Source organism: Urocitellus parryii, chromosome 15, assembly GCF_045843805.1.
Source record: "Urocitellus parryii isolate mUroPar1 chromosome 15, mUroPar1.hap1, whole genome shotgun sequence".
In the NCBI taxonomy this organism is placed as follows: Eukaryota; Metazoa; Chordata; class Mammalia; order Rodentia; family Sciuridae; genus Urocitellus; species Urocitellus parryii.
Genome location: NC_135545.1, coordinates 25168154 through 25181043, shown reverse-complemented (window position 1 = coordinate 25181043; position 12890 = coordinate 25168154).

Sequence of the window (12890 nt, the reverse complement as noted above, 5' to 3'; positions counted from 1 at the left end):
CAACCAAACCTTTAAGTATGTGGTTTAGGGGATATTATAGATTCATATGGAGAGGAGATGGGTTGCCTTCACAAAGGTTCTCTGACATCCAAAGTCTCTCCCCTCCCGTAGCTACAAATACCCAGATTTTCCCTTTGAAGACATTTATTCATTTTACAGATACTTAGTGAACAGAATAGTGCCAGTCCCAGAATAGAATACATAGGGCATAATAGCCAGTGAATAAGGCAGATAAATAAGGTCCCTGCAATCACGGAGTGTGCATCCTGGGGAAAAGACAGACAATATACCCAAAATATAAAATAATGCTAAGTTAATGAGTTTAGAATTAAAGGGAGAGTGGAGTGAGATGGAGCCATGAATGATGGCAAAGAGCAATCCAGTAGGACTTGGTAGGACTTAGTAGAACTTGAGTTGTACTCAGTGTGCAATGAGAGGCTAATTGGAGATTTTAAGACAAGGAATGACATTACCTTAACTATATTTCTCAAAGATCCCTCAGGCTACTCAGTGACCTATTTCAGGAATTTAAATGCTATTGTTTTCAGGTTCTTCATTTAAAATGCAAACACCTCTGGTGGAGATAGCATCTTAATTGGAATCTATTGATAATATCCATTCACCGCCCCCACCCCACTTTTGCTTTCCCATTCAAACAGGTATGGTGAAAGCACTGGGTTTCTGACTAGAGACTTTGAATACAGGCAAGAATGTACTGACATCCAAGGCCAAAGGAGGTTACCAAGGGCAGATCTTGAACAGATCTTCCAGTACAGTGAGGAGATATTGTCAACTCTGAAATCAAACAGCACTAAATTAAAAATCTGATTCCCTACTCCCTGGCCTACTAACAGTGTGACCTTGGGCAATTTCCATTCTTAGAAAGTTGGTTACAAAAGCACATGGAACAAGAATTGCAGTACTTGGAAATGTATTAGAATTTATCTCAGTCATCCCTATGAATTCATGAATTGGCTACCATGCTACAGAAGCACATTAGAATTTAATTCAATATCATAACAACTGAGTTATTTACAATATGCCCAGAACTATGCTAGGTGCTGGGGTTTCAAAGATGAATCAGATAGTAATAATATCCACATGTCTCTATGCACATTATTTTTTTCTCAGAAAGCAATGAAATTTTGGGAGCAGAACTTGGCAAAGAAATCTTCTTAGTCTAAAAATAACAGGCAGAATGGATATCCCACCCTGCTCCAGTTTCCAAGCATTTTTAAACGGCTGTGTGACTTTCTCCCGGAATGAAAAAGTATACTGCTTTTTGTAAAATCTTCCTGTTCTGAATTAATTAGCAAGGTGAGTTGGAATCCACATCTAATTCTGAGGGAATTTGGCAAGGTAGTGTGGTTCTGCGGTGTAAATTGTTTACAACTGATGCTAATACCTGCTCATTTGATTTAATGGTTGGCATGCCATTCACTTGCTCAGAGGGAGGATGAGAGGAGGGAGGATTTCTCCTAATAGTCCTATCCCTGATTGCAACATCTGTCTGCCAAATGAATTCACAAATATCTTTTTAAATGTATAAAATAATGAATACGGTGAAAACGGAGAAATTGACACAACGTAAATGGGAAATGGGTGCAAACACAGAAGTTGAAGGGATTACTAGAAAGAAGGGATCCTGTTCGGACTCAGGGCCAAAAATGAGGATCAAGTTCCACAAAAGACCAGAGACAAAGGAATGGAAGTGAACTCTGAGAAGGAAAAGAAGGGAAGTTCTTCTCTTCGGATAACATCTTCCAAGATTCCTCCCACAGATTCTATCTGCCTTCTGATGCAACACTGCAGCCATCTACAACCCCAAAGCCAGGGATGGAGACTTTGGGGAGGGACCATTCAGAAGCAAACACGAGGATGTTTGGAATCTCAGCTTTCTCTGTTTAAAATACATAATTGGCACCCCACCCCTGAAGTAAAAATCTCAATCAAATTGAAGCCACTTCTCCCAAATCATAGCCTTTCCTCTTTCTAACTCAACTAGCTAGGAATCAAAACACCTCTGGATCAAAGTCATTTTTTTTCCCTTTAAAAGTGAGAGTATTCCTTAGGAATTTCAAAAGTTGAAGTGTTCTTTAAAAAGTCAGCTGTAGAGGTACCAAAATGTCAGATGTTGCCACCTCCTCCTAACTCACTGCCAAATCTGTTTTATTTTAGGAGCTCTATATGATGAAATGTAATATAGCTCAAATAGCACCTTAGCAATCATTATAAAACAAAAGCAAACAAACCAATCACTTAGGTCATAGATGGCAGTGAGGCATACCATTGATCTGTGACCTAGGGCTGCTAACAAAATTTCAAAATGACAAAAGGATCTTCAATATCTTCAAGCTGGGCCCAGTAGTGTTCATCTATAATCCCAGGCTGAGACAGGAGGGAGTTTGAGGCCTATCTCAACAAACAAACAAGCAAACAAATAAAAATCTGTGGAGTTAATCTTGATGGCTTTGTGCAAGGAAGTATTTTCCAGTCTAGTGAAAACACTGGGATAGAAACATAAACATTTGAAGCATCATTTTTTTTTTAGGTCAGTTCTCTGAGAATAGATTCTGAGAGATGATGTGCTAGAAGTCAATTAAAGAATAGCTTAGGAATTAGCACCTATCGGGGAGAGAAGGAAGTGGGAACAGGTAAGGGTGAAAGCTAAACTTCGTTGCAGACACACACACACACACACACACACACACACACACGCCTCAACAGATCCCAGGTAGAGCTCTGTTGCTGGGATTGCTCTTTAGTTATCCCAGCTAATAGCAATATACAAGCTAATAGCAACTGGACTTTTATAAACTCTTCCATGACCAATCATGGGTTGGAGAATGTCCTCAGGAATGGAATGGATGAGGTGGCTTTCTTTGGCTGAGGGCATTTCCCAGAAAGTGACTCAGCTAAGAGACATTGCAGCTACAGGAATGGATACCTCAATCTTAAAGCAGATTTGGGCTGCAGAACACAGCACTCATATCACTGAAGGCCAGTGGTACCCCTGGTTGGTCAGACTGGAAGTGGGCCCACAGAGAACACCCTTGAATGTCTGAAATTTCCACCCTGCCTTCTGCCTTTGAATTAGATTCTCTCTTCTAATAGTAGTCTCTATCACTGACTCTACCTGCTATCCAAACTTGAGTTTCCTGTGTGCACTTCTGTCCACACTATCTGAAGTTGTCATTGAGTAGGAAGAGTCTTCCTATTCCAGTGCATATTGGCTGTCTGCTTCTCCCATTTCCTCCATGCAAATAGCACCCATGGGGGCCCGGGTGCTCTTGGCATTGTACTCAGCCTGGGACTTGCAAAGATGAACAGGACACTAGCCTTTTTTGAGGAACTCAAAATCTATTCAAAGAAATAATGAAAACAAATCTCAAAACAATATATGGTAAGATAAATAATGAACAATTTTTTTTTTTGAGAAACTAAACATTTTGAGGAGAATATCAAAGGAAGTTTTCTTCTGGAAGAGGTGTTTGGTTTTGGCTTTGAAAGGGTGGTTAAGAGCTGCCAGATGGAGAGACAGAGGACAGACATGGTAGCGGGGGAAGTTTGAGCTAAGCTCCAAAGTTGTTTGAGGTTAGCATGGCTTGGACATAGGATGTGCTTGATCTGTTGTATCAGGTTAGTAATGAAAGGGTAGAGTTTCTAAGCTGCAAAGCCTGAGTTAAAATGTAAAGGACTAGGTATTGTAAAGTTTCTGAACTGCACACAGAACCTGAAATTCCTGAGGCAGTTAAGATAATGCCCGGTACTGACCATTTAGTTGTTAAATAACCTGGACCCTGTGCAGTTTGGCACGTAGGCATTCAGGGCCCAAACCAATCAGTTCTCAGGACTGACCTATCACCCCCGCCTGACTTGTTCCCGCCAATGAATGTACTAATCATGTTTGAGAATTGTTGTTTGATTTTCCCGCGGTGTATGGTGATTTGTTAAAGGGGACTGTGATATATGTAAAGTCCCTGCCCTCCCTAAAAAAGTGTACTTAAGCACTGCTCAACCCCTGCTCGGGGCTCTTGGCTGCTCTCCCTTCTTGAGTGAACCTGGAGCCCCAGCGCGCTGGATTGGATCCTCAATAAACCTCCTTTTGCTGTTGCATGAGTCGGTCTCTTGGTGGTCTCTTCTTCCGACGTTCGCTGGACCCTTACAGTAAGTTAGGAGTTTAATCTGTAAGAGATGGGAAACCAACCTAGCAGAGGTTTTTAAGTAGAGAGTGACAGAATCCAGTTGATGATTAAAATATTTAGTAGAATTGTGGACAAAGAATAGGAATGAAAAAGTTCTTCCAGAAAGATGCCCAGACAAAAAACCTGAAACATTTTCATTATTAAATATTTCAAATACAGAGAATAATAGAATGGAATGAACACCTGGTGCATACCACACAAATTCAATAAATCTTAACCTTTTGGATATTTGCTTCAGATCTTCTTTTAAAATAAGAAATAAAATAAGAAGTCCCTCTTGCAACCCCTCTCTTCATACTCTCCCTCTGTCTCATGCCACACTCCTCAAGTGAACAGCCTGAGAGAGGAAGCTCTGGAAAGGATTGGGAGGTGAGAAAATAAGGGATGGGTAAAATCAATGGCGATTAGAAGGAAGATGAGAGATTGGATTCCAGAGGCTTCCTCAGGTAAAACAGACAAAATTTAAGGATGATAGATTAAATGAAGGAAAAAAAGGAAGAAAAAATAAATTTGGGATAATTCCCAAGTTTTTAGCTTGTATTACAATTTGACCAGTGATACCATTAATGGAAGCAAAAAAAAAAAAATGTGAAAATGGATGTGGCAAAGCAGATTTGGGAAAAACAATGGAGAGTTGGACTTGAGGCGTTCTGGAGCCTCGCCAGAAGTCGTGGTGGAGAGACCTTGCTGGTGTTCAAAGAGTGTGACATACCGAACTTAGGTCACCCGTAGCCTCTGCCTTCTTGTTGCTGATTTTTTTCTTTGTTGTAAACAAAGTATAGATGTAGCGTCTGAGGGAATTGATTGCCAGAACTGGAATCACAGAGTTATGGAGAAAGAAGCATTTGGCATTCGGGATTTGAACATTCCCAAGGATGTCTTATAGCTCCCTCTTGCCAGAATCAGCTATTATCATTTTGACAAACATTTGCTAATCTGGTAGGCAAAGAATGGTTCCCTTACTGTTGTTTAAATTTGCATGTCTTTGATTATACTGGAAGCTAAACATTTTTTCCATATGTTTGTTTACTGCTTTGCTTTTCTTATTTTGTGAATCATCTGTTCATGTCCTAGGCCCATTTATCTAGTTTGGCTTAAATGTTTTCATAATCAGTTTTAGGAGTTCTTCTTACAAGAAACCTATTAACCCAATGTCATGTGGCTGCGATAATTTTTCTCAGTGTGCTCATCTTTTCATTAGAATTGTGGGTTTCATTTTTGTTTTATATTCATATGTTTTTTTTTTGGTTTTTTTATTGGTTGTTCAAAACATTACAAAGCTCTTGACATATCATATTCCATACTATTCATATGTTTTTTATACTTAATTGTTTTGCTTAAAATCTTTCTGCACTCCACTCCTAGACATGATATGCAAGGCCCTTTGAGGTCCAGTTCTTTAACCTGTCCTCTGTCAATTCAACCCACAAAAATGCATGTTTTACACATCCTCAACGACCTCTCTCTGCATGAATACAAGGAAAACTTTTCTCACATTTCTAATACTTAACACATCTTCCCCAAACACCCTCGTCAACGAGCATAACTTCTAGTCCATCAGGATCCATCTCAAGCTTCTTGTTTAAGTCAGTGTGATGGAGAGGTTCAGTGCATGGACCCTGGTGACGGGAGCTCTTGCTTGGGTCTCAGCTCTGCTGTTTGCTAGCTACTTTTGTCAGTTGACCTAAATCATCTGAGCTTCCCTTTTCTTGTCTGTTGAATTAGAATAAAAGTTTTTATTTCTGTTCCTTAAAATGTAAAACAGAGTTACCACAGGACTCAGAAACTCCCACTTAGGCAAAGAGAATGAAAATACCCTGTTGTAGTCTTAAAGTTTACATGTTGAAAACTAGCCCCAGGGTGATGGGATTCTGAGGTGGGGATCTGGGGAGATGATTAGATGATCGTTAAGATAAGTGGCCTGTTAAAAGAACTTCAGAGAGGTAGCGCCTCTGTGCTTGTGAAGATGCAGTAAAAAGGTGTCCTCTTTGAACCAGGAAATGAGCCCTCACCAGACACTAAATCTAGCAGCACTTTAATTTTTGCTTTCCAGACTATAGACATAAATTTCAATCACCCAGTTGGTGGCATTTTGTTATGGTAATAAAGCAGACTAATGCAATCATCAAGAGACTGTTGGATACCTGCTCAGAATTGCCCCCTGCTCAAGAAAGAGAAGGTGAATGCAAAGGGAGCGAGCCTTCTCCAGGCCTCCCCCATCTATTCTTTTCCTCTCATTTCCTGTCTTTGCCCACACCTCTGGCCTCCCTAGCTGCAGGAATGTTTCTCCAGCATGGTTTAAACGAAAAGTAGAATTGGCTCTATGAAGAGTTCAAATAAATAAGATGAAATATGACTGAAGGCGAAACCAACGTACTGGCTTATAATTCAGAGAAGCATCCTCCCTCCCCTGTCCCTGGGTGACCTTTTCCTATAAATTAACCCCATAAATGGTTTCAGATAGAGGCGCTGAATTAAATGGATCATTTTTCTATTGCAAATTCTCCTTACTGTCTTAGTTACTTTATATGCCTGAAATTATTTTATTTTTAGTTAACACATTTCTTAAAACAGAATCAAATGCAAATCCTTGCAGAGCTTGTCCGACTCCTGTAATGCTTAACTACATAAAATTTTCAATGTATTATTTATATCCAGATATGCTGCAGCTGACTTTCACATGTAAATGTTCAGAATTCCAAGTTCCTTACTGAAAAAAAAAAAGTTTTTTTCAATCTGTCTTCATTTCCACTTACTTTCTCCCATCTTTTATTAAAGAGTCTGTTAACACTTTAAAATGGGGCCCTCTTACACAACAGAGGCCCCAATCCAAGGTAACATCTTGCTGTAATTCACAAAAGAATGAATATCTAACACATGTGAAAAATGTTCAACCTCTATGTAAACATCCTAAGTGGAGAAAAATCCATAAGAAATGTCCTGGGTCCTGAGTAAGTATTCCACTTGCATTGGGGGGGGGGGAGACAAGAACAGCTTGGTTTCTTCTAATAGCATCTATAATCTGCAAATGGGTACCCCTAAAATCAATTATTAAACTCCTGCATCTGTGCTGAAGCTCAGAAAGAAATCAGATCTGAGCCTCAAAATCTTCAGGCCAATTAAAAGTGTAGAAGCAGTGAAGCCAATGGGAAGCTGACCCAGTTCATAAAGCAGCAGCAGAATGCAGGGAAAGGAACATGCTGAGCTTCAAGCAGAGGCAGAGCCAGGTTCCTGCAACCAGCAAGCAAGACCGGGGTCAAGGAGGAAGAATTCAGGAAACCTCTTCCCCTGGAAACTGCCTTCTACAGGGTTTTCTTTGTTGGCCTGTTAATATTCCAATTGCATATCAGACAGAGTAAGGCTTGCTTTCATAGTGCTAGAGAGAGGGAGGGAGCAGGTGGAAAGAAAAAAATCAAAGAACACCATATTTAAAGAATGGGCTTGCTCTGGGAGATTAAGGAGTCCTCTGGCACTGCTTCCTACCAGGAGGAAGGAAATTCAAGTCCTGTTCCCATTTCACTTCGCATAATTTCAAAAACAATAGGAGTATTTCAGTGAAAGTCAATGATTATCTGAGATTCCTTGGGATTCTGAGTTCTCAGATCCTAAGAAATAACATTGGGGTTGTAGAACACTCTAGTAGGAAGAGGCCTAGGAGCCCCCACCCTCTCCAACCTAGTGACAGCATCCCCACAGGGCCCAGGAGTTCCAACTTCTGGGGGCAGCATCCTCCCCAGCACAAGTAGAGGAGAAGAGTGAGTTAGGCTTGTAAGTAGGTTTATCTTGGGGACGCTTGTCATTGTGCTGTCAATGACTCAGAGAGCATTTCCTGGAGGAGGTGGATGGCAAGAGCAGGCAGCTGGAGAACTTTTGATAAGTGAATGGATAAAGTTGCAGAGCCTTGAGTTGTCAGGAGCCTAAGTGGCCAGTGATTTGTCTACAGGAAGTAGAAAGGCTAAGGAGGCAGACCCGAGATAGCAAGGGAGCCCCCTGAAGTCATTATACACACGCCAAGTGTAGGGTGCCCCAGACGGTGGGTTCACACAGCTATACGTGTATGGCCAGGCTGGTGCAGAGCGGGGAGATTATACCCAAAGGGACGTTGAAGGCCTGGGCATCTCTCCCAAGGACTCAGAGTGCATGGGAGTAGTCTGGAGAAACGGTTTCCTGAGTTGTCAGGAATCATGACAGGGAGAGTGGAGAGACTCCATAACTACCAACATTACAGAGTAACATAACAGCTAGTGTTTGATAAGCCCTTATACTTGAAGCAACACACTAAGCCCTTCATGTTGATCTTATTTAATCTGCACAACATTCCTAAGACATAGATATTATTATTATTGCATATTTTAGATGAGAACCAGGAAGCACAGAAGGATTAAGTAACTTGTCCAGGACAACACAGCTAAGAAACTGCCCAACAGAAGACTGTTTCTTCCAGAATCAGAGAGCTTGAGGGTTCACCTTTCCTGAAATCCCTGAAGCTGATCATTGTTGTTGCCTCTGCCTGAGCTCCTTCTCATAGAGTGTGTGGGTGTCCACCTTAAGAAACCAGAAGGCGGGAGCTAGGGAGGCACTGCCTTCAGGCAGCCTGATTTAGAGAGAGAACACTTGGGGCACATGAGGTGGTGAGGAAAGTCCTGGGGAGAGGCGCAGGGACGCTGGCCAGGAGGGTAGAGAGGCTACATGCACAGCACCTGTGCCTCAGGAGGAGTCTTCAGATAATGGCAGGAAATGCCTCTTGGGAATTTAAGGGTTAGAATAGTCTGGGGTTTTGTCTGAAAGGAACAAAAACCTGTGGAGTAAGTCAGGAGACTGGAATCTGTGGGAAAGAGCTAGAAACCAGCAGGCTTCCCCATGCCAAGAGATGGGCCTTCTCATACCTGACAGCCAGGAGGCTCCAGCACCACTCGAGGAAGGGCTTCCAGGCACGTGTCTGTGAGTCCTCTTCTCAGTCTAGCCTCCCACCCCATCCAATCATGGTCCATCTGTCCTCCGCAAACTGGTGAGGGAATCAGGAGGAAGCCTCCGTCCTCCGCGATTTCTACACCAGAGGCAGGACAGTAACAGACAAAAACTGGGGTGAGAGGAAGCGGAGATGGCAAATGCTGGGAGAGAGGAAGCTTCCCTGGAGGCACGTGGGTGTGCGTGCTGTTGGGCAGGAGGAGTGCGGGTTCCAGACAGTCAAAAGTGGGACATGCACTCCCGGGTGTCAATGTGGGCAAGCCTGGGACAGGGAAGAGGAAGGGAAGGACAGCCCCCTCCTTCTTTGTCCTCACCAACCACAAAAGCCCCCACAGAGCTTCCTGCCGGTGTCCAGAACCTCTGGGACCCCAGAACATTCCCACCACCCAGAGCACAGCAGGTTGGGGGAAATCAGGGAAGCTGCAGGCAGGTCCAATGGACCCAATGAAGGCTTGCCAAGATGTAGCGAGTAAAGCTAACCCAGGGGAACAGAGTGGCAAAAATAGATTCCCAAATTACCCATTAGAGAGGGGACCTGTTAGCTCTCCTGGCAGGGTGTCAGGCACAAGGAGGCATCCATGCAGAGAGCTTCAGGAAGCCAGGCTCCACCTTCCTCTATCTGCATACCTTTCTGTACCCCCTGGGGAAGCTGCCCACGTTTTTCCAAAGCTCATTATAGTTCTGTTTTCACTCCCATTTGACCTCCCTCTGCCTTAATTTTTTCTTTCTCTCTACAAGGATGTTGGATTTAAAAGGCAAAGGAGAAGGGTTGCAGGCAGTCAGAACCCAAGGGTAACTGGAGGTGGATAAGGACAGTGAGGGTGATGGATAAGCTGCAAGAGTCTGGAAGCTTGGCCTCTATTTCCAGTAATAATAGTGACTCCCCACCCTGGGCACTGGACTGTCCCTCTCCTCAAAGCCCCTAGGTATAAAACAGATGAAGGAGATCTTTCTCCAAGAGGTGAAACCCATGAACAGCTTGATAAATCTAGCACAGGCTCTGTGTCAGTTCTACTTGCCCATTTGCTGGATTTCTCATACAGTGACCAGCCTGCACTCTGTTCAGTCAAATCACATAACCTCTGTGCCTATTTCCCCATCTGCAAAAAAAAAAAAGCGGGGGGGAGGGGGGGTGGGAATAATACCAACTGCTCTGCTTGAGTTGTGCTCTTTTACCTTTTTATTGTGAAATGTAATGTACACAAAAAAGTGATAAAATAAATGTACAAAGTTCCAAGGCCATTTCAAGGGAAAATGAAATGATATCAGAGAAGAGACTTTGGGGAGTAAAAGAATGAAGTCAACCTAACTGGTTATTGAGTCAGAGTCAATGACATTCACATCTTCAGCAGGAGAGTCTAGATTGAGAGTTCGCTTCTTGTTCTGAACTGAGTCCCTTCTGGGCTCTCTTAGGGGATTCCTGAAGTTCCTGGGTCACAGCAAAGGCTCAGAGCTGAGCTCTTGCAGTGATGCAAGCAAACAGCAGCTGGGGAGGGAGGTCAGGAAAGACGGTGGGGAGGGGAGATGGGGAGCAGTGAAGGAACTGACTTCCTCCCCCTCCCAGCCTCTGTTGCTGCTCTGTCGGGTAAAGAGCTGGCCTTCCTCCAACTACCTTCACAGCCAAGTAGGACCCACCCCGAGGAGGGGAAGCCTGAGTCACTCCCACATCCAGCAGCCTTAGTGCATCCGATAAGAACTAATTTGAGAGTCAAATTGCCTTCAAGCTGTGTGACCTGGGGCATGCTGATTACCTCTCAGAGCCCCAGTGTTCAATCTGAAAAACAGAGATAATAGGATCTATCTCTTAGGACGGTGTTGGTTTCTTCAGAGGTACAAGGGACTCTAGCAATCAATGTGATCATACAGGAATGAATTCGTGTATCTTGGGGACCAGCATTATTGCTTTCCCCGACTCTACACTGTACATCGTCTACTCTGAGGACTGGTTCTCATGCGGGGCTAGCTTGCCACCTTGCCTTTGGGAGAAAACCATAAAAGATGTTCTTCCTCCAGGTCCCAGTGATAATTTTGGAATCATCAACAGCTTGTGAAATTAGTTAGGTAGCCATGTGCAAAGTCTCTCTTGATCTTGGCCTCTTGGAAGAACCTCCTTTCCTTCCTGACACTGACCTTGGGAAATATCTTTCCTTTTTATGAGGACAGGAAACAACAGTTCAGTAGAAATACCTGTGTTCAATATATATCCAGGATCTGGCAGAAGTCATTCTCTTGGGAAAAAAAAATTACTGAAGACTTTAGGGCTGCTGGCCCAGTCAACTCAAATCCCCTCATGCCTGTTATGTCAACTCCTTCTTGTAAGGATGTGGGCACAAAACCTTGTGCATGACAACTGCCAGGTGTAATTACCCATGGACAGCTGTGGCTGAATGTGCTCCACCACACAAAAAGAGGATTGCAAAGAATCCCCCAACCCCAGCCAGCTATGGGGACTTACAGACTATTTAGATGAAGGTGTTCATGCAAGTCTGGGAGGGGGCTCATCCATGGATGGGTCTAGAGTGTTTCTAGGTACACTGAAATTTTTCACAGAATTGTATGTGTATGTGGTAAGTGTATTGTTCTACGAAGAGTATAGAGAGCTTGCATTGATTCTCAAGAGGATCCATACTTCTCAAAACACTAAGGACAAATGAGTAACAATCAGTAGTCAAGAGTACATATCCATATGCACCACAGAGATACTTACAAATGCATGAAGCAGGCAGATTGAGTATGAAAGATTTATTAGTCAGTCCTATTGTATCATTACTACAATGAGACAATCATAAAAAGTTTGACAATCTCTGGTTCTGGAGACTCCTGTGTAAGGCCAGGCAGTACCATAATGCTGGGCCTCTGGAGAGGGCGTGGTAGAGTCAACTGCTTACATCATAGGCAAGGAAGCAAAGAGGAGCTGAGACAGGGGGCCCCACAATCCTTCAAGGGCATGCCCACAGTGACATAGGAACTTCTACTGGGCTCCATATCTCAAAGTTTCTACCACCTACCAATAGCACCACCCTGAGAACAAGCCTGTTACACCTGGGCCTTTGGGGGACACTTATCCAAGCCATCGCAAGAGGAGCTACAATGATCTAGAAAGCACATTTGCACTTAAAAACAGGGATAGTAAAAACATTCTTTAGGATAAAATGAACACACCACCTACATACCTGGCCAGATCTGCTTCATTGATCACCAATGTAGAAGCCCAGCCAACAAAGAAGAGAAAGTCCCAGAGTCAGTCAGCTGATGGCCACACCACACCTGGACCCCTGACGCCCAGGCTGGGAAGAGGTGGACTTTTGCACAACACCACCTGCTGCTCCTATCTACACAGAAGATGAGATGCAGGAGTAACCGAAGAGAGAAGAGTAACTGAAGACTGGGCCTGGATATGCACACCGACCAGAAAAGAAGTAGGAATCAGGGCAGCCCACAGAAGCCTCTTGTCAGAGGTGAGGCATGAGCTGGATTTGGATGGAAAAACTATGTGACTAAGAGGAATGTGACTAAGACAGAGACTTACGAGGAATTGGCTGGTAGAGCTAAGAGCAAAGGTGGAATTTCATCAAAAATTTTCACTGAAATGCAAATCAAGTCTGCACTAAGATTTCCTCTCCAGTCAGAACGGCAGTGATCAAGAATACCAGCAACAAAACATGCTGGCAAGGTTGTGGGGAGAAAGGGACACTTGTACATTGTTGATGGGAGTGC